This window comes from Nothobranchius furzeri, chromosome 1, assembly GCF_043380555.1.
Source record: "Nothobranchius furzeri strain GRZ-AD chromosome 1, NfurGRZ-RIMD1, whole genome shotgun sequence".
NCBI classification, from domain to species: Eukaryota; Metazoa; Chordata; class Actinopteri; order Cyprinodontiformes; family Nothobranchiidae; genus Nothobranchius; species Nothobranchius furzeri.
This window is the reverse complement of record NC_091741.1, coordinates 37,953,100-37,972,959: the sequence shown is the minus strand read 5'-3', so window position 1 is coordinate 37,972,959 and position 19,860 is coordinate 37,953,100. Positions and strand designations below refer to the sequence as shown.

General features: G+C 41.5%; 1 protein-coding gene across 9 annotated transcripts in view; it reads right to left on the bottom strand.

Annotated features, from left to right (window-relative positions):
- The window catches only part of LOC107387024 (plexin-B2), a 246,448-nt gene that overhangs the window by 81,579 nt on the left and 145,009 nt on the right, over positions 1–19,860 (bottom strand). For 5 of the 9 annotated variants that reach the window (XM_070545758.1, XM_070545680.1, XM_070545777.1 and 2 more), the window contains one exon: positions 12,254–12,314. The exons of the other annotated variants lie outside the window; for them this stretch is intronic. The gene's annotated coding sequence lies outside the window, so the exon portion shown is untranslated. The remainder of the gene's footprint in view (positions 1–12,253; positions 12,315–19,860) is intronic. 9 annotated transcript variants of the gene reach the window in all.

The window sequence follows — 19,860 nt, the reverse complement described above, 5'->3', positions numbered from 1 at the left end:
TCATTATAATTTTTAGAAGTGCACCATTAAGTTCACTTTTATCAGGTTTGATAGTCAGAATTCCTTGCAGCTGACATGACTGATCACGAGTCTGATTAAAAACTTATTTCTGAACCAATCAATAGAACCTAAACTGAAGAATGTATGTGTTTATTCATGTAATCTGTCCGATTTTTACTCCAAAGGAAAACAACCAAGTGGAGGAGTTTAAGTATCTCTGGGTCTTGTTCACGAGTGAGGGAAAACTGGAGCGTGAGATCGATAGGAGGATTGGTGCTGCATCTGCAGTGATGCGGGCGTTGTACCGGTATGTCGTGGTGAAGAGAGAGCTGAGTCAGAAAGCCAGGCTCTCGATTTACCGGTGGATCTACGTTCCTACCCTCACCTATGGTCATGAGCTTTGGGTAGTGACCGAAAGAATGAGATCACGGATACAAGCAGCTGAAATGAGTTTTCTCCGCAGAGAGGCTGGGCTCTCCCTTAGAGATGGGGTGAGAAGCTCGGTGATCCGGGAGGGGCTCGGAGTAGACCCGCTGCTCCTCCACATCGAGAGGAGCCAGTTGAGGTGGCTCGGGCATCTGGTCAGGATGCCTCCTGGACGCCTCCCTGGTGAGGTTTTCCGGGCACGTCCAAACGGGAGGAGACCTAAAGGTAGACCCAGGACACGGTGGAGGGACTATGTCTCTCACCTGGCCAGGGAACAACTTGGGATTCCCCCGGAGGAGCTGGCCCAAGTGGCTGGGGAGAGGGAAGTCTGGGCATCTCGACTTAGGCTGCTGCCCCCGCGACCAGACTCCGGATAAGCGGATGAATATGGATGGATGGATAGATGGATAGATGGATGAAAACAACAAATAAAGGTAAATAGGAGTTTGGATGATCATTTCATCATTGCAACAAAGATTTTTATTGAATAATCGATCTTTCGAGATGAGAGAGCCGGTGAATTAAGCGTTTTTAGTTGGAAAAGGTCTTGTTTGGTGTCGTTTACTGGATCAGATGATCGAGGTGTGAAGGAACGAGACCGGATGAGGACGAGTCCAGATCCTGGATGGCAGATTGCATCTGAGTCTCTGTTCAGAGTGAGGTTTTAAGCTTTATGAGGGTATTCCTGTCATCTGGGATGTGATAAAACATCTCTTATGAAGATCAGGAACACAAAGACCCAACCAATCCTCAGGATAAAGATCAGGGGAGCGAGTTCTGAACTAGTCGGCATTAACGAAGCGCTCACTACAGTTTAAATGGTCGCTACTCTGGCATTTGGCTCTCTGAAGAGACAAAGTTCTTCAAATGTGAAGAAAGACGGAAACAGAAACTCCCCGCTGCTTTTCTCTGAAGCTACTGGAAAGCCTGACTGCCGGCCTTCACCGGCACCAGCGTGGGGAGTTTGTGAATTCTCTCGATGAAAAACGAAATGCAAAGAGCTCACAAGAGGACCACAGACCTAAAGGAAGTCTCAGAGTTAATTCATTCTCACACTGAGCTGAAATCCATGAAGCGTCTGGAGGGAGGAGAATCAATCACCTTAAATAAATATGACTTTACATCCAAGTCTCCCGCTGATCTAAAGACTCACGTACAGAGAATAAAAACACACAATCCCAATGACGAGGGTAAATTTACACGCTCATTTTGAGTTATGCAAACATAATTTAGCGTCCGTGTCCTTGTCGTTGGAGCGAGCGATTAACAGATTTTTATCCGGCGACGCCTCCCACTGACTCGGCGGTGACTCATGCTGATGAAAGCGTGAGTCTCTGCTGCTTTAATTAGCTCTCACACCTCAGACGAGTTTCTAACAGCAGAAACAAAAAGAACCCTCACATCTGTCAGATGTCCCACTGCAGCAGAATCATCGTGTGACGCATCACAGCCGACTGGGGCTCAGCGTCATTTCACTCCGCTCACGCGGGAACGCCTGTCGGAGCGTCCCGACATCTCTGAGACATCCCTAAGGTGTGACGGAAGTCTCTGGATCCAGACCCAGATGAAGCTTTAAGGCACAGTTAACATGAAAAGATAACGCTCAGATTAGAAAGGTAAAACCCTGACAGGTGTTGTGTCATCATGTCTAAAGGATGAACTAACGTGGATGATCACACAACTCCTCATGTAATCAGATTTGGATAAAACATCTAAATAAAGCAACCAAATATCCTCCAGTTTCCCCACTCTTCTGAAGACCCTGCAGCAGATTCTGTGTGTTTCATCTTAGAACTAAAAACTCATTTTAACAGGTTTTAAAGCAGAAAACTGGCAGTTAAATCATTTTATATTGTTTATGATTCTGAGATAACCAGATAGCCTGAAAATTATGCAAGCTGAATTTTGAATGTCTTCCTTTTTTCTAAAAAGTGCAAACTAGATTATATGTGTGTATGTATGTGTTTGTGTTTGTGTGTGTATGTATGTGTGTGTGTGTGTATGTATGTGTGTGTGTTTGTGTTTGTGTCTGTGTGTGTGTGTATGTGCATCTGTGTGTGTGTATGTGCGTCTGTGTGTGCATGTGCATGTGTATGTGTGTGTATGTGCGTCTGTGTGTGTGTGTGCGTCTGTGTGTGCATGTGTGTATGTGAGTCTGTGTGTGCATGTGTGTGTGTATGTGCATGTGTGTGTGTCTGTGTGTATGTGCATGTGTGTGTGTGTATGTGTGTGTATGTGTATGCGTGTGTGTGTGTGTATGTGTGTGTCTGTATGTGTGTATGTATATGTGTGTGTGTGTGTGTATGTGTGTGTCTGTATGTGTGTGTGTGTATGTGTGTGTGTGTATATGTGTGTGTGTGTATGTATGTGTGTATGTGTATGTATGTGTGTGTGTGTGTATGTGTGTATGTATGTGTACGTGTATGTATGTGTATGTGTACGTGTATGTATGTGTATGTGTACGTGTATGTATGTGTATGTGTACGTGTGTGTGTACGTGTGTGTGTGTGTGTGTGTGCGCATGCGTGAAAATGTATTATAATGTTATTATATATACACTGACCCCACACACATTTACGCTCTGATACAGAAATGTTGTAAAAAAGATGCAAAAAATATCGGTTGTTAACGTCGGCCCTGGTTTACTTATCAGACGGGTAGACATGTTAAAAAATGCAACACACTTTTATTCACTTATGACTAACATTACCTTACCCACTCTCGTTTGTTTTAAGTTGTGTAGTTCTCACTTGTCGAACCCTAACCCTGAACCGTCTACAGGTGGATCAGAACGCCTGTGCTCGGCTTCTGACCAAGTCCTCCAAACACACCCACATCACCCCGCTTCTCCTCCAGCTTCACTTGCTGCCAGTCAACTTCAGGGTTCGTTTCAAGATCCTGGTTCTGGTCTATAGGGCCTTACATGGACAAGCACCATCTTACATTGGTGATCTTCTTAGTCCCTACACCCCCAGCAGGTCCCTGAGGTCCAGTGACCAAAGCCTACTGGTTGTGCAGCACCAGGCTAAAGGTCAAAGGTGACAGATCATTTGCTGCTGTGGCCCCCAGACTCTGGACCTCTCTCCCCCTGAGCCTGAGATCAGTGGACTCAGTGGTCTCCTTTAAACTCACCTGTTCAGGCTCTGGTGGGACCTTCATCACCCTCTCATTGTTCCTCCTTTCCCTGCAATCCACTAATTTCCCTCTTTTCTGTTCATTTTCTCTCTTCCTTTTCTTACATTTTTAATCACAATTCCAATTTTTTCTTCACTTTAAACATATTTTTAATCATGAAATGTTTTTACATTAACTTAAGAGAATAAAGGCAGGTGGACAAAATCAAACTCCTATTTTAGCCGCCCTGTAGAGTGTACAGAATATATATATATTGTTACGCTCTGCCGCTGGTGAAAATGGTAAAGGAAATAAAAACAAATAAACAAAAAAAAAAAAAAAGAGTAAAAAGGCTAAAAGGCTAGCCGACTCAGCATTGGCCGTCACCTAGCACAGCGAAATAGCGATGACCTTTAGGTCCTCGTTTCTTTAACAACTTCATTTCCCCACAGAAGGATCCTGGAACATGTTTAGTAGCTTTAACCGACACGGTCGCCAAGTACAGCGTTAATAGTAAGTTCAGTCTGTTACATTAACTCTTAAAACCAGAAAACGGTTCATTCTAACAGTTACGAAGAGAAAAACTAAATGTTTACTGCTGCAGAGCTGCTCTCATGCTGCATCGGCCGTGTGAATAATGCTGAAAGCCTCAAATAAAACCAACAATAGCCACTGAGAGCTACTTTAACTCATAAATCAGATAATTACCACGTGATGCTAACATTTCATTAGCAGCCGAACCTCCTGAATGGAAATTAAAACTACTTCTGATAATCTTTTCGCTGAAAATCCAGGATCTAAGTTAGGAATTGGATTATAAATCACCCTGTAATCAGGCTAATCAGCTTCAGTCTTAAGGGCAGCTTAACGCTGAAGTGGAGCCTGGGAAAGCAAACATTACTCCAAAAACACAGAATTTTCCTTTTCAGATCATTGGGGTGAAAAGAAACGCGAAGCCCAAATCCACCAGATCTTTAGAACATTTGGACTTTTTGAATAAAGAGTTCTGGAGGTTTTCTGAGCTTCGTGCTGAGCAGCGTCTGCTAACCTTCACCCACATGAATACAGAGATGCAGGAGAGCCGGATCTTCCAGCTTTCAATTAACACGGCCGACGGTTTCAGAGGCTGTTTGCTGTGAGAAGAAATATGTCTGCGAGACGGAATGACGGGAGGAAAAAGGGAAGGGGAGAGTGTTCAGATATAGCCTCATTCCTACTAAGATTAAAGGATTTAGAGCAAGAAGCCTTATTACACATCTAAAGACCGAGAAAGAGAGAGAACCTGCCCTCCTTCTCCTTCTGTTCAGGGCTGATTAAAACAAAGATAACTCTCCCTCCCGGGCCGGAAACTGACGCACACGCGCGCGCGCGCACGCACACACACACACACACACACACACACACACACACACACACACACACACACACACACACACACACACACACACACACACACACACACACACACACACACACACACACACACACACACACACACACACACACACACACACACACACACACACACACACACACACACACACACACACACACACACACACACACACACACACACACACACACACACACACACACACACACACACACACACACACACACACACACACACACACACACACACACACACACACACACACACACACACACACACACACACACACACACACACACACACACACACACACACACACACACACACACACACACACACACACACACACACACACACACACACACACACACACACACACACACACTAAAATCCACACAAAAAGATTTCTCTGAATTCTGAAGGATTTTGGACAGTCGGACAGCTTATGACCCGCTTCACAAGAGGTATGATACTGGCAGCCGTCTCGTCATTCCTAAAGTCAGGACTCACGGCGAGGCGTCTTTTAGTTATTACGGCCCTCGCTTCTGGAACGGGCTGCCGGAGGATCTCAGGGCCACAGAGAACGTTCATGTTTTTAAGATCAGGCTCAAGAGACACCTTTTTAGTTTAGCTTTTAAGTGATTACTATTGATTGCATTGCTTGTTTTACTAATTTATATATTTTAATTACCGTTGTGTTACACATTTGTGTTGTTTTATTTCTATAATCACATTTTATTGGATATTTTACTATCGGTATTAGCTCTTGTGATTTTACACGTTATGTATTTTAACCCTAACCCTCTGCCTCGGGACCGGTGGATGGTGGCGGTGGCTGGGGCGCTCCTAGGGTAGTGCCCAGGTAGTGGTGGGGGTTGCCACCCTCCCTCCCAGGGCACCCTGGATTGGTGTCTTGGCTGCTGTCGTGGATCTGCTCCTGTCGAGGCAGATGGCTCCCTTGATGGCGTGTCTTTCATTACCTGTCCAACCTGAGCTCAGCCTAGTGTTTACTGTAGTCTTTTAATGTGTTATGTGTACGAGTGTGTGTGTGTGTGTGTGTGTGTGTGTGTGTGCCAGGGAATGGTTTGTAGCCTGCGGTGAAACTGTCACAATTGTTTTAAGTGTGGGAAAGGGAGGGAATGTGGGTTATGTGGGTCATTTTAATCTGTTAAGCACTTTGTGTTGCTTCCTGTGCATGATACGTGTTGTATAAATAAAGTTTGATTGATTGATTGATTGATACGACACCTGAAACGTCTTCGCCTCCACTAAAGTCCAAAATGTCCCGATTAAAGTCAAACAACCCGTTTGGTTTCATAAACATCAAAAGTGTCTCTGGTAAGGTCTTGTTTGACCATGTTTGGAGATCAAGATCTTTGCAGGGTCTTCAGGAATAAATCCGTCATTTTTGACTCATCGGTTATTTATCTCCAGGCGGGACCCTACCTCACTCAGAATGGGTGGAGTTTAGCAATCAAGCTTTATTTATAAAGCACTTTACGCACATGGAGTGACCAAAGTGCTGCACATAGTCAAACAACACATAAAAGACAACGTCAACAATAAAAGAGAAATGACAATAAAACAAACTCCAATGATAAAAAACAGTCTGAGGATTTTTGCTCATTCAGTATTTAAAGCCAAGGTAAAAAGATAAGACCTCACACCTTCTCCCGGAAACATGCCTGTGTAGGAGCTCTGAGGTATGAGGGTGCCTGACCACCAAGACATTTAAAATCCAAGATTAAATCTTGAAATCAATCCTAAAGCGTGCAGGCAGCCGGTGCAAGGAGGACAGGACAGGGGTGATGTGGTTGCATCACTGTGAGCCGATGGGCAGCAGCATTCTGCATGAGTTGTAGATGCCGCACAAGAGAGGCGCCCAACTCAGCGTAGAGATTTATGGGGCTTCCACGATAGCATCAGCTCCTCTCCACTCCGTCCAGCCAGCCCAAGCCTTATAAGAAAACCACATAACGGACTGGGACAGAACAAGGATCATAACCACCGAACAACAGAAATATAAGAGATGGATTAAGGAAGCTGTAGAAATAAGGAAACGTGGACCCTCAACCATGAACAGCGACCGTGGGTCTGAACATGTTCGTCCTCTGCTGCCCGTGGATAAACGGTGAAGGAAGCGGCTTGCTCTGATGAAGACCGCAGTGGTGGTCCAAACACCAGAAAAAAGATAAAACAGCTCTTCTCTGTGTTAAAACAAGAACCAAGTAAAGCAGCCTGTCTCCCTGCGTTTCTGTACAGTAAGATGCATTTCCCCTGGAGGGGAGCTTGCTGAGGTTCAAGTTGTTCCACTGAAGCTTGTAAAACTCCTGAGCCTGTCAGAGCTCCCTTTATCCTCCACTGCAAACTGCTGATCACATTTTGTCTTCTGGCTGACTGTTCATATTTATTCACGGCTGCAATCCGTATCCAACACCGACATGAACGGACTCAGATTTGGAGGCAGAGTAAAGAGAGGATTCTGTCTGCGAGTCACTCTAAGCTCAACACGAGTCTTCTTTCCGTGGAAGTGTTTCTCACCTAAAAACACTTGCTTGTTAATTCTGCTGTCAATAATTCAGTCGGATGAAAGAGGCCAGCTGCTGCGTTCCTGCAAAGTCTCAGATTTAAAACAGGAAGCAACAAAGACAATAAGGACGTGTAAATCCGAGTACTTCTGCCTGCAGCAGCGTTTGAAACTGGGAAGCTGAGAGGATTGCCCACTCATCAGAACCACCAGCTGGGAATCACAACCGGGTTTGTGCAGTCTCTGAGCTGCTTTCCTGTGTAAATCAGAAATGTTGTAATGGCCGCCGAGAAACCGTTCGTTGTGACAAAAGTTGGTTTAACATGTCCTTAAACACACCTCCTTACATTAGCAAAAATAAACAATGGTGGCAACGCTGACCACAGAACAATGCTAGCCCCAGCTACTGCTAACGTTAGCCATAGCTACTGCTAACATCCTTAGAAGAAAACAAAGAATAACGCTGAATCACACATGTGACGTTCTAGTATGAAGTGGGAATATTCAGACTATGAATGAATGTCACATAGATCCACTGCTTCCCTTTTGAGTTATCTGGATACAGTTCGACACAGAAATACTAGCGTCAGGGCAGCGTCATAGCCATCAGCGTTTACCGGCCAATCAGCACGCAGCTGATTTAATTTTCATTTCCTTGCAGAGTGGGTGGGGCGAAGTCATCTTCCTTGCTAGCGCTTTACTATGGGGTTGTGTTTGGTCATTTATCAGGGCTCCTGGGTCATAGTGAGCCCCAACAAAGTTCCACAGTTTCCTATAGTTAAAAACACGGTTGCTCTAGAACCTCTTTAATGGTGACAAACTGACAAATACAACAGAAACAGAGAGAAAATCAGATTTTTTAAAACATTTGTTTTGGTTCAGGTCATTCTGATGGCAACATTTAAACTATGTACTTAATCACAGAATTGGTGACTTTTATTCTCTCAAAGCAGAAACAGCTGACTGTTAATAGGAGACAACAAGTTTCTAATAAAATCTCCTCTTGTGCATCACAGCAACTTGGAAACGGTCATAAAAACCTTCTACAAGCTAAAATTGTTTCAGCAGTTGACAAAACGTGTGAATGTCCCCAAAAGATAAAACACAGACAAAAGATTCAACAGTCATTATTATATAAATGTCTTATTATTAAATTAAAGTCAATTAAACACACAAAGTGTATAAACAATGTGTGCAATCAGACCAACATCCCGGTTCCCTTAAAAAGATGTTATCATCATCATCATCATCTTCTTCTTCACAGCTCCCCCTGTGGAGCATTAAACAGAAAACGGCTCCAGGGCAGAAAAATACGAGGAAACTAAAAACAAAAGGTCACCAGACATTCCTCTCAGCCTGATATGAAGGTCTTATTCTTTCATTACAAGTTTCTGCTCAAAATGCTCCGATGTGACACATATAAACTCATTTAATGACGGTAATGAATCTCTTCAGCGACTGAATGTCTTTAATCCCGACATAAGAGCTCACATTTTCTTTATGCAGGCTCAGAATCAGAGTGACTGGATAACTGTACCACTGACCAACAACAGAACCGTTTGGGAACGTTTTCAATTCCCTGATTGCATCATTTTCTTCCATCAATGTGTTAAACCAGACAGACATCCCTCATCTTCCTCAGCACAAGGACACAACCCAACAATAACATTTTATTCAGTCCAAACAATAATAAAAAATAACTACTGATAACTTAGAGAATGTTTTCCTTTTATATATCCTAAATGCCTTAAGGCTTGTGATGTGACCTGGAGATCAGCTGTACGAGTGTCCATGTGAGTGTCCACATGTTCGATTAATCTCCGAGAAAAAAGTAAGGAACCTCGGTGTTATCTTTGACCAGGACATGTCATTCAAATCCCAAGTTAAACAAGTTTGTAGGATTTCCTTTTCCCACCTTCGGAATATTGCTAAGATTAGAAGCATCCTTTCCAGGAGTGATGCTGAAAAACTAGTTCATGCATTTATTACATCAAGACTGGATTACTGTAATTCATTACTCTCAGGAAGCCCACAGAATGTAGTTAAAAGTCTTCAGCTTGTCCAAAATGCTGCAGCTAGAGTTCTGATGAGAATTAAAAAGAGAGATCATACAGTTGTGGTCAGAAGTTTACATACACTTGTAAAAAATATAATATAATGGCTCTACTGAGTGTCCCGTTATTTCTAAAGCTCTGATTTTTCTCTGATAGAGTGATTGGAACAGATACTTCTTTGTCACAAAAAACATTCATGAAGTTTGGTTCTTTAATGTCTTTATTATGGGTTAACAGAGAAAAGTGATCACATTTGCTGGGTCACAAATATACATACAGCAGTGCCATATTTGGTTACATGTCCCTTAGCCATTTTCACTTCAATTAGGCACTTTTGGTAGCCATCCACAAGCTTCTGGCAAGCTTCTGGTTGAATCTTTGACCACTCCTCTTGACAGAATTGGTGAAGTTCAGTTAAATTTGATGGCTTTCTGACATGGACTTGTTTCTTCAGCACTGTCCACATGTTTTCAATGGGGTTTAAGTCAGGACTTTGGGAAGGCCATTCTAAAACCCTTATTCTAGCCTGATTTAGCCATTCCTTTACCACTTTTGATGTGTGTTTGGGGTCATTGTCCTGTTGGAACACCCAACTGCGCCCAAGACCCAACCTTCGTACTGATGATTTGAGGTTATGTTGAAGAATGTGAAGGTAATCCTCCTTCTTCATTATCCCATTTACTCTCTGTAAAGCACCAGTTCCATTGGCAGCAAAACAGCCCCACAGCATAATATTCCCACCACCATGCTTGACTGTAGGCATGGTGTTCTTGGGGTTAAAGGCCTCACCTTTTCTCCTCCAAACATATTGCTGGGCATTGTGGCCAAAAAGCTCGATTTTTGTTTCATCTGACCACAGAACTTTCCTCCAGAAGGTCTTATCTTTGTCCATGTGATCAGCAGCAAACTTCAGTCGAGCCTTAAGGTGCCGCTTTTGGAGCAAGGGCTTCCTTCTTACACGGCAGCCTCTCAGTCCATGGAGATGCAAAACACGTTTGACTGTGGACAATGACACCTGTGTTCCAGCAGCTTCTAATTCTTGGCAGATCTGCTTTTTGGTGATTCTTGGTTCACTCTTTACCCTCCTGACCAATTTTCTCTCAGCAGCAGGTGATAGCTTGCGTTTTCTTCCTGATCTTGGCAGTGATGAAACAGTGCCATGCACCTTATACTTACAAACAATTGTTTGCACTGTTGCTCTTGGGACCTGCAGCTGCTTTGAAATGGCCCCAAGTGACTTTCCTGACTTGTTCAAGTCAATAATTCGCTTTTTCAGATCCATGCTGAGCTCCTTTGACTTTCCCATTGTAGCGTTTGTGGGCGTTTGTATCCAATGAGCCCTATTTACCTGGCCTAAGAGAAGTCACCAGCTGTAGTCACTCATAATCACTCACAAGAAGTTAAGAGGCCATGCTATGAAGCTCAGTTCACTGACACGTTTCTAAGTCACCTAAATTGCTAGATCATGTTGCTGTATGTATATTTGTGACCCAGCAAATGTGATCACTTTTCTCTGTTAACCCATAATAAAGACATTAAAGAACCAAACTTCATGAATGTTTTTTGTGACAAAGAAGTATCTGTTCCAATCACTCTATCAGAGAAAAATCAGAGTTTTAGAAATAATGGGACACTCAGTAGAGCCATTATATTATATTTTTTACAAGTGTATGTAAACTTCTGACCACAACTGTATCTCTCCTGTCTTAGCTTCCCTACATTGGCTGCCTGTTAAATTCAGAATAGACTTTAAGATCCTTCTTCTCACATATAAAGCTCTTAATAATCAAGCTCCATCATACATCAGTGATCTGATTGTTCCATACGTTCCTAAACGAGCACTTCGCTCTCAGACTGCAGGTTTACTGGTGATTCCCAGAATATCTAAAAATTGGATGGGAGGCGGATCTTTTAGTTATCAGGCTCCCATCAGGTGTGTGTGTGTGTGTGTGTGTGCGTGTGTGCGTGTGTGTGTGCGTGTGTGCGTGCGTGTGTGTGTGTGCTCTGTCTTCTCCATCCCCAGTGAGTCGTGGAGGATGGCTGCTTATACTGAGCCAGGATCCTCTGGAGGTTACTTCCTGTTAAAAGGGAGTTTTCCTCTCCACTGTCGCTGCATGCTTGCTTAGTATGAGGATTGCTGTAAAGACTCTGACACTAGTCAGTGACTCAATGCAACCTGCTGGGTTCCTTATATAGGAAACTTTTTACTGATTGGCTTAATGAACTGACCTGTATTGGAATGTTTTACTATGTGAAGTGCCTTGAGACGACTCTTGTCGTCATTTGGCGCCTTATAAACTTGAATTGAACTTGACTGTTCATTTCTCTTCTAGAAAAGATGATCTGAATGTGTTCCTTGAATCTGAATAAAATTGTGAGAGCCATCGATCTTCTGAGTCTTTTATCTCCTGATGAGGCACATCAGCATGTCCCTCAACAGGACTTGACTGATCGTTCACTAAATTTAACACGACTGGTGTTTACATGAAGCAGCTTGAAGAGGAAAACTTCTTTTCCACAAAAAGACGTTGGTGAGGTCAGATCTACTAAACATATCAGATGGTTCTACACGGGTTTACAAATTAGAAAACCACTTTTGGAAAACTTCAGTATTTCTTAAACTTAGAATTTTCTTTGTATATTTTAGAAACATTAACAAAAATATTAAACACATTTTTATAAAGCGAAGAGAAATTTGTGTCAAACGATAATTTAAACCCCCAAAGAAAAAGATTTTACCTTAAGGGAAAGGGAATGTCCTGGTCACAGGAGGTGAGGTGTCGATGACCCTGTAGTCCAGCTAGACATGAAAAGATGACAACGGGAACTGATTTACGACGTGATTGATGAAGCTGATACTAGGTTATATAAATGTTTATAATTATTCGATAACACTTGATGAGGACAAAGCAATAGAGCATCTGATCTGACGGAGAGCAAACTTGCAGAAGCCACCAGATACAGATATTTTATTCAGATTTCAAACTCAGAGGAAACAGAAATAAGGGTTTAAAAGACATTTGGAAAAGAAAAGATCAGAAGCCTGCAGACTTTACTTCAGCTCCTTACTTTTGTGTTCTCATTTCTCTAAAAACCTTTTTTTTTTTCCTGTCATCCATTTCTGGATTCAGTGGATTTAGCTGGACCTTTGGTTCCTATGATTGGATTCTTGGACCTGTATTCAGACTACAAATCTGCCGGATGCGACAGAGGCAGCTCAGCTAAAGTGTAAGCTCTGCAACCTTGAAGCTTTTTTGAACGTCTGTCGTCCCTCTCCTTCTGCCCCACAATGACGGGTCCCTTTATGAACATTAGTGCATAATTACGCATTAATAAACTATTAACTAAAGTGTTAACAACTGCTTAACCGTATTATGTAATGCATTACTAAGCAGGTTAAGTGCACCAGAAGCCTTGAATGACTTCCTGTCAGTGTTTCTAGTCTAATAAATATCGCTAAATACCAAAATAATCATTTATTTTCTCAGTATTTTTATGTTTGGAGGCTTTTTGAGTTGCAAACGAGCTTCCATGCCCTCACAAGCTCATCAACATCAACATCAAAGCACGAAATTCTGAATAAAACATCACAAAATGTATAAAAACGGACTCTTTTTTAAAAAAAGTAACAATAAAATGAATTAAAGATGATAAACACAGAAAAAACTCTTGAAGCTTCCAGTCTTCCAAACTTGAACCTCTGTAGAAAACAAAGCGACCGCACAAGCCAACAGCCTGAATATCAATGTGTATTTATGAGCTGGTGGGAGATAAAAGCAAAAGAAAGGAGGTGTCGGGAGGTGGAGGAAGATCCTTCTGTCTAAGTCGGTGCATTAAAGTGCTGAGAGGTGCATTCTGGGACCAAAGGAGAACTAATCCCTGGTGACAGCAATCCTAGAAACACCTTCGTTAAACTGGAGCTGAAGGCAGACCGATCCAGAACTGATTAGGAACATCTGAGTCGTCACTAACAGAAATTAAAAGGTGTTCTCATTTACACAAAGTGTTTAACCTTCTCACTGTCCTGTTGGGTGACCCCGCGAGAAAAGTTGACCCTTTGATGTCCATGTGGCAGGGGTGAGGAGTGAGCACCACCTCACCCCTGCCACGTGGACCTCAAGGGTCAACTAACCTCACGGGGTCACCCAATAGGACAGTGGGAGGGTTAAAATGTTTGAAAGAGTTTGAGCAGAAACTCTTCTAACACAACGTTTGTCCAGTGAAGGGTGGTCTGTTGTAGCTTCTCTAACTTCATTGTTTAACGTTCCTACACATTCTTCATTTATTCATTTTGCTCCTTATCAAACTCAAACCCTTTAGGGCTGGGTTTTCCTTACAGAAACACGACTTAAAATTCACTCTTCAGAGCCTCAGACAGCAGGTGAGTAAGTTCACCTGCTGTGGGACACCCAATCACAAGTTAGTTATAGCCGCAGCTGCAGAACATCACCACACCTCCTGCGGCAAAGCTCTGCAGGGTCAACGTCACCCCATAATTACAAAAAAGCTGCTGATATGTGAGAGGCTTGTGTTTCAGTTTACAGGTGTGTGTGTGTGTGTGTGTGTGTGTGTGTGTGTGTGTTTGTGTGTGTGTGTGTTATTCCGGCTAACACTCAAACTGACAGTAAAATAGTCTTGTTACTGAATAGAGGAGAGAAAATAAGCAGAGCTGTGTGTTGTTCTGGTTTTATCACCTGACTGCGTGCACACACACACACACACACACACACACACACACACACACACACACAGAACATGGAGTCCTGCAGCAAGTAGTCAGCTCCCTTAAAGTCCAAGTCTCTAGCATATCTAGTCCAGCTGCAGGTTGATCTAGCTCTGTTGTAGCCTCAGCTGGTCTACCATTGGTCCAAACCGTTGTGTCTTTGCCAATCACAGTGCTCTTGTTGGGCTGGCTTTGCACTGAAGCTGCGACAGAGAAAAACAACAAAGATGATGTTTTCTTTTATTGACCTTGTTTTCTGATTCTAGTTTGACTGGGGTCTTGTTTTCTATGTTTTATCTGTGCTGTGTTCAGCGCTCGAGGATGACGAAAAGCGCTACATAAATAAAGGTTTGATCGACTGGTGTTGGCTCAGGGACATTGCTAGTTTGAAATGGCTTTAGCTGCAACTTTGGACAGTTTAGACCTAGAACCTTCTTGAGCAGATAAAGGTACTTACAGAGCGAGTAACACCTATATTAACTTCTTTTGCTGATAACCTGTATAGGTGAGTGTCTAAAGATGCCGTACACATGCGTTTCAGCCCCAAACCATAATTCTATCTCCATCTTCAGGTTAAACTCGGCTCCACGTTTATGTAGAACCAGCTGTGGCTGATGGCCGAGCTGAAAAACGTGACGTTGTCTGCAAATTACTACGTGGCTGCACTGCACTGGTCTCCAGGTGAGGAAGAAGCACCTCCACTTGGCTCAACCACTCACCTGCTGATATGACACGTTGGCGCTCTGAGCCTTTTCATCTAATGATGGCAGTTGACAAGAAACCTTGCAGAATGCTACAGAAGCTCCGAAAGGGCACACGGGGGGCGTTGAGGGAATGCCGTCTATCACCGTCTCGGTCCACCAGGCGACGCCGCTTTTAGAAGCGTTTTTCTAACAGGAAGTGTGGATGAAATAAAGCTCCACCCATGCCATGACTCCCACTTTAAGTCCTAAAAATGATGTTTTAGCAATTTTTTGACGGTGTTTGGCGATCTGCCCCGTTGACTTACTGCTGCAATGAACATACGTCACGTTGTTCATTGTTCTGATTGGTCCTAGCGCTGTCCAACTGCATGCAGAGACAGTTTGAAGGACAACTTTCAAAGACTCATGGCAAGACTACATATACACATATATAGGATGGCTTGCCAGGCTACCAAAACTCCACATTATACTTTTAGTCTGGAATCACAAGAGGAAACTGAACTACAGGGAATGTTTTATCAGTAAAGATAATAAAAGACACACAAAACCTAAGAGCTGCCGTTTGGAATCAAACAAGAAGTTTAAATCTACTGAATGTTATATGGAGCACAGATGGTGCTTCTGTTCTGTTCTGGTGACAGGAAACACATCTGCTTCCATTCACATGAGAACATTGAAGTCCCATGATTCCTTGAGAGATAGCATGTTCCCAACTGTCTTTAATGTTGGTTAAAACTATCATCATGTTGATAAATGATGGATTTCTGATTAGTTTTGCTTAAGCACACAAGCAAAAATATTATCACCCATTTCACCAATGATCAATACTAAAATCAAGCTAATTTAGTGTGTATTGCTGAAGTCATCCTGTGTTTACACTCGCCTGTATGCTCCAGAGCAACTAACTGACAAACCTGGTTTGGTTTAAGTCTCAATTATCTTCTGTTCACCCCCTGGAGGACACGTTTCACTGATTTGTGCAGTTTATTGGTGATTAATAGTTATTTCAGTACAAATTAGGAAAAATAACTTTATAACTCTAAAGCTGGGTAGACATATTTAGAATAATTTAAAATACATGCAGACACCAGTCAGTTCAACCTAATCTTCTGCTTGACTGATCAGAATCATGACATGGACAGACGGCACTGCTATACAAGCAGAGAAGAGCTGCTGAAGGAGCTCAAAAAACCAAATGAATGCATGAATACGAATCAGGATTTTCCTTTTAGAGCCGTCCATTAGGAGAACACACAGCTGAATGCCCCATCACAGAGCGTGGGTCACGGATAAAATAAGTCTGCTTTCTTGGACTCATTTTTAGAATTGACCCCATCTGACACAGAAGGCTTTATCCTCTATCCTTATTCTGACACCGGCGCATGCTGGTCGCATGTAATGAACCAGATAAGCTGCTAGCATAAGGATAAACCACTAGAGGTGCTGAAAAAAAATCGATTCAAGTCTGAATCGGGATTCTTATTTATTAAGATTCAGAATCGATTCACAAAGGTTCAGAATCGATTCCAAGAACTCAAACATTTGGCATGTTACAGGTTTGAGATGGACTTTTTTGATCTTTGTTAGGAGAGTCAGTACTCTGATTACTTTTGTGGTCCCATAAATTGAGATGATTTATGTTTGAATCTGCTGATAAGAGGGCACTTGAATGTAATTTTTTCCATACTCAGAAATATGAGATATTCTCATATTTATTTTCTAAGTTGATAAATAAGTACTCAGGATTACTCATGTAATTTGTTTCTACACATACTTGAAAAGTATTTGACCGTATTACTTTCAAAACTACCGTTAGGTAACTACAGATTTGTTATATTTTACAAGTTAAGCAAAAATAAATGTTGCCTTTTGGTCAAAAGATTGTTTGTTTACAGTTTTAGAATCACTTTAGTTTATTGTAAATTTGCATTTTTGGAGCACGACCAGTTTAAAGTCAAATAAAAATGACCCATAGCTTTAACTAACTTGTACAACAAAGTAGTTCATCCTGGAGCTGACACTCTTTGTTAATACTGATTGTGAATCGATTTAAATTGAGAATCGAGAATCGATTCTGAATCGAATCAGCACCCCAAAGAATCGGAATCAAATCAAATCGTGAGTTGCTCTAAGATTCACTTCCCTATAAACCACTATAGAGGTTGGTGCACCGTGAGGTCTTCATCTAGTGTGACCGAATCAGGAGCACCAGACTCTTCATCATAAACTTTTGTTTCAGGATTGAACTTTTCGTTTATAAATATAAAATTCCCTGATGCCAGTGAAAATAATCACTAATAAACTCAGACTGAACGGGTTTATGATCTTTCTCAGAAATAATCTAACAAAAGCAGATTTCTTTAGTAAGCAGAAGTCGGTGCTGCATTATTGAGAAGATTTCACTTGGAATATAAAGTGGGATTGACACAAAGTGTCAAAGGGTCTTTTAAAATAACGTTTCTCCTCCATTATTGGCAAGCGATAACAGCTGGATATTGGTTTCCTAGTGAGGATCTCATATATTGTATTATTAATGCACTTTGTTATTCAACTTTTATATTCAATACATATCAAATACTAGGGAAAAAGCTGGCGAGGTGTTTTATTGTCTTTATCCATCTTCCTGCTGCAGTTATTAAATCTCAGATGATTGATGAAGGTAAATATTTCTTTATTTCACTGAATAATGAATTAGGTTTATTATTATTTCTCAAATAAATTTATTTCAGTCATTTAAACACAAATACTTTGTTAGGTCTACAGATTCATTGGTCAAGAACAAGTGGGGGTAATTTTGAGCCTTAAAATGTTTGAAATAAAAAATGTCAGTAAGTTTAAACACTAAAGGCCAACATGAATATTTCTGTGAAATTAAAAGTGAATGCGTTTACACCATCGTGGCTCCTGTCTTTAGTTTACATCATTTTTAAAAGGAAAAAATACTCTAGAAACTTTGTTTAATTTGTTCATGGAAGATCATCTCAAGAACCCAAACTTTGCATGTTGTGACCCACGCCTGCGTCCTGACCTCAGCTTTGAGAACCGCTGCTGCAGAGACCTTCGATGAGGTTTTATAGCCATTTAAATAAAAAGAGCTATACAGATGGAAGAGTTGCTAATAAAACCTTCAGAAAAAAATTCTGGACCTTGAATCTGAAATTTTACCTGACTGTCAAAAAAATGTATATCTGAATGAACAATAACCAAAATCCAATGGATGATGCAGCTAGACTAATTATTTGAGAGATATTTTCTATTTGGGGTGACGGTGGCACAGGAGTTAAGTGCTCGCCCCGTAATTGAAAGGTTGCAGGTTTGAGCCCCGCTCAGTTTGTCCCCGTCTTTGTGTCCTTGGGCAAGACACTTAACCCCCCTTGCCCCCTGGTGGTGGTCGGAGGGACCGGTGGTACCTGTGCTCGGCAGCCTCGCCTCTGTCAGAGCGCCCCAGGGCAGCTGTGGCTACATCATAGCTCATTCCCACCAGCGTGTGAATGGATGAATGACTGTGTTGTAAAGCACCTTGGGGGGTTCCAGGACTCTAGAAGGTGCTATATTATATACAGGCCATTTACCATTTAATGATTTCCTAAAACTTGCAGAACAAAATTGTCTTTATTGAATAAATCTGTATGTTAGCTTATGAAACAACCCTTTATAAGTCAGAGTCGTAGCTCAGTAAAAAATGTTTCAAACATTATTATTAAAACTACCTGGAATTAATCCCAGAAAATGATATTTCACCACCGGGCTCAATGACTACTTTGATCCAATTTAGAGATTTTTGCCATCGTCCCGTCTCCACTCAAGACGTCTGATAACAAACCAGGACTCTCTAATCTGCTCTTCAGTGGATCCAGTCCTTCTGACTTGTCTGTTGTTTTACTCGTGTCTTCTTTTCAGTTCTCTGTTTGATCTACTTGGTGTTTTTATCTCTGAATGAGATCAAGTTTTTACTCAAAGTCTAAATAAATGCTGAACAGAGAAGTACACAGACACACGAAGAGTGGGAGGTAGGAAGAGATTCTGCTTAAACATAAAAATTGATTTATTAACATATCTGTTATGGTATCAAATGCTTTTCTTAAATCAATAAACAGACCTGCTGTGTATTGTTTCCTTTCTATTGCTGCTGTAATTTCTTCATTTCATTCTAGTAATGCAAATGATGTAGATTTATTTGATCAAAATCCATACTGATCATCACTCAGCAGTTTATTGTTTTTAATAAAGTTGTCTAGTTTCTGAATGAACCATTTTTCAAGCACTTTACACAACTGAGGAAGCACTGAGATTGGTGTGTAATTATCAAAGCTATGTCACTGTTTTTATATATCGGAATTACTTTAGCGATTTTCATTTTTCTGAAAATATACCATTCTGAACTGACAAATTACAAACATAAGTGGTTTAACAACATACTCAATTGTTTTGTTTACTAGTCATGTCAATCCCATGGCAATCAATGTTTTATTTTTACTTTTCTTTCCTATTGTTAATATTTCATTTTCACTTACATCTCCCAAATATAGACTGTAGAATTCAACTCCCTCCTTGTATTTTTACATCTTCCTTAATTTTTGTTTCCATAGATTTGGCCAGACTTGGCCCTGTGTTTACAAAACATAAATTAAATTCATTCACCACCTCACTTTCATCCCTCAGAACGTTATCTCCTTTAATAAAGTAATCTGGACAACTAGCGTGAAAAGACATAGGTCTTACGACGCTATTCAATATTCTCCATGTTCTTTTCATATCACCTTTACTTTCCTTCAACCTGAAATTATAATAATCTTTTTTTCTTGCCTTATTATTGTTGTCAGTTCATTTTTATAAGTCTTATACTTCATTTCTGTGCTTTTAGATCGAAGTCTGACAAAATCTCTATCCTACAGGATTTTATTAGTCCCATAGTTAAC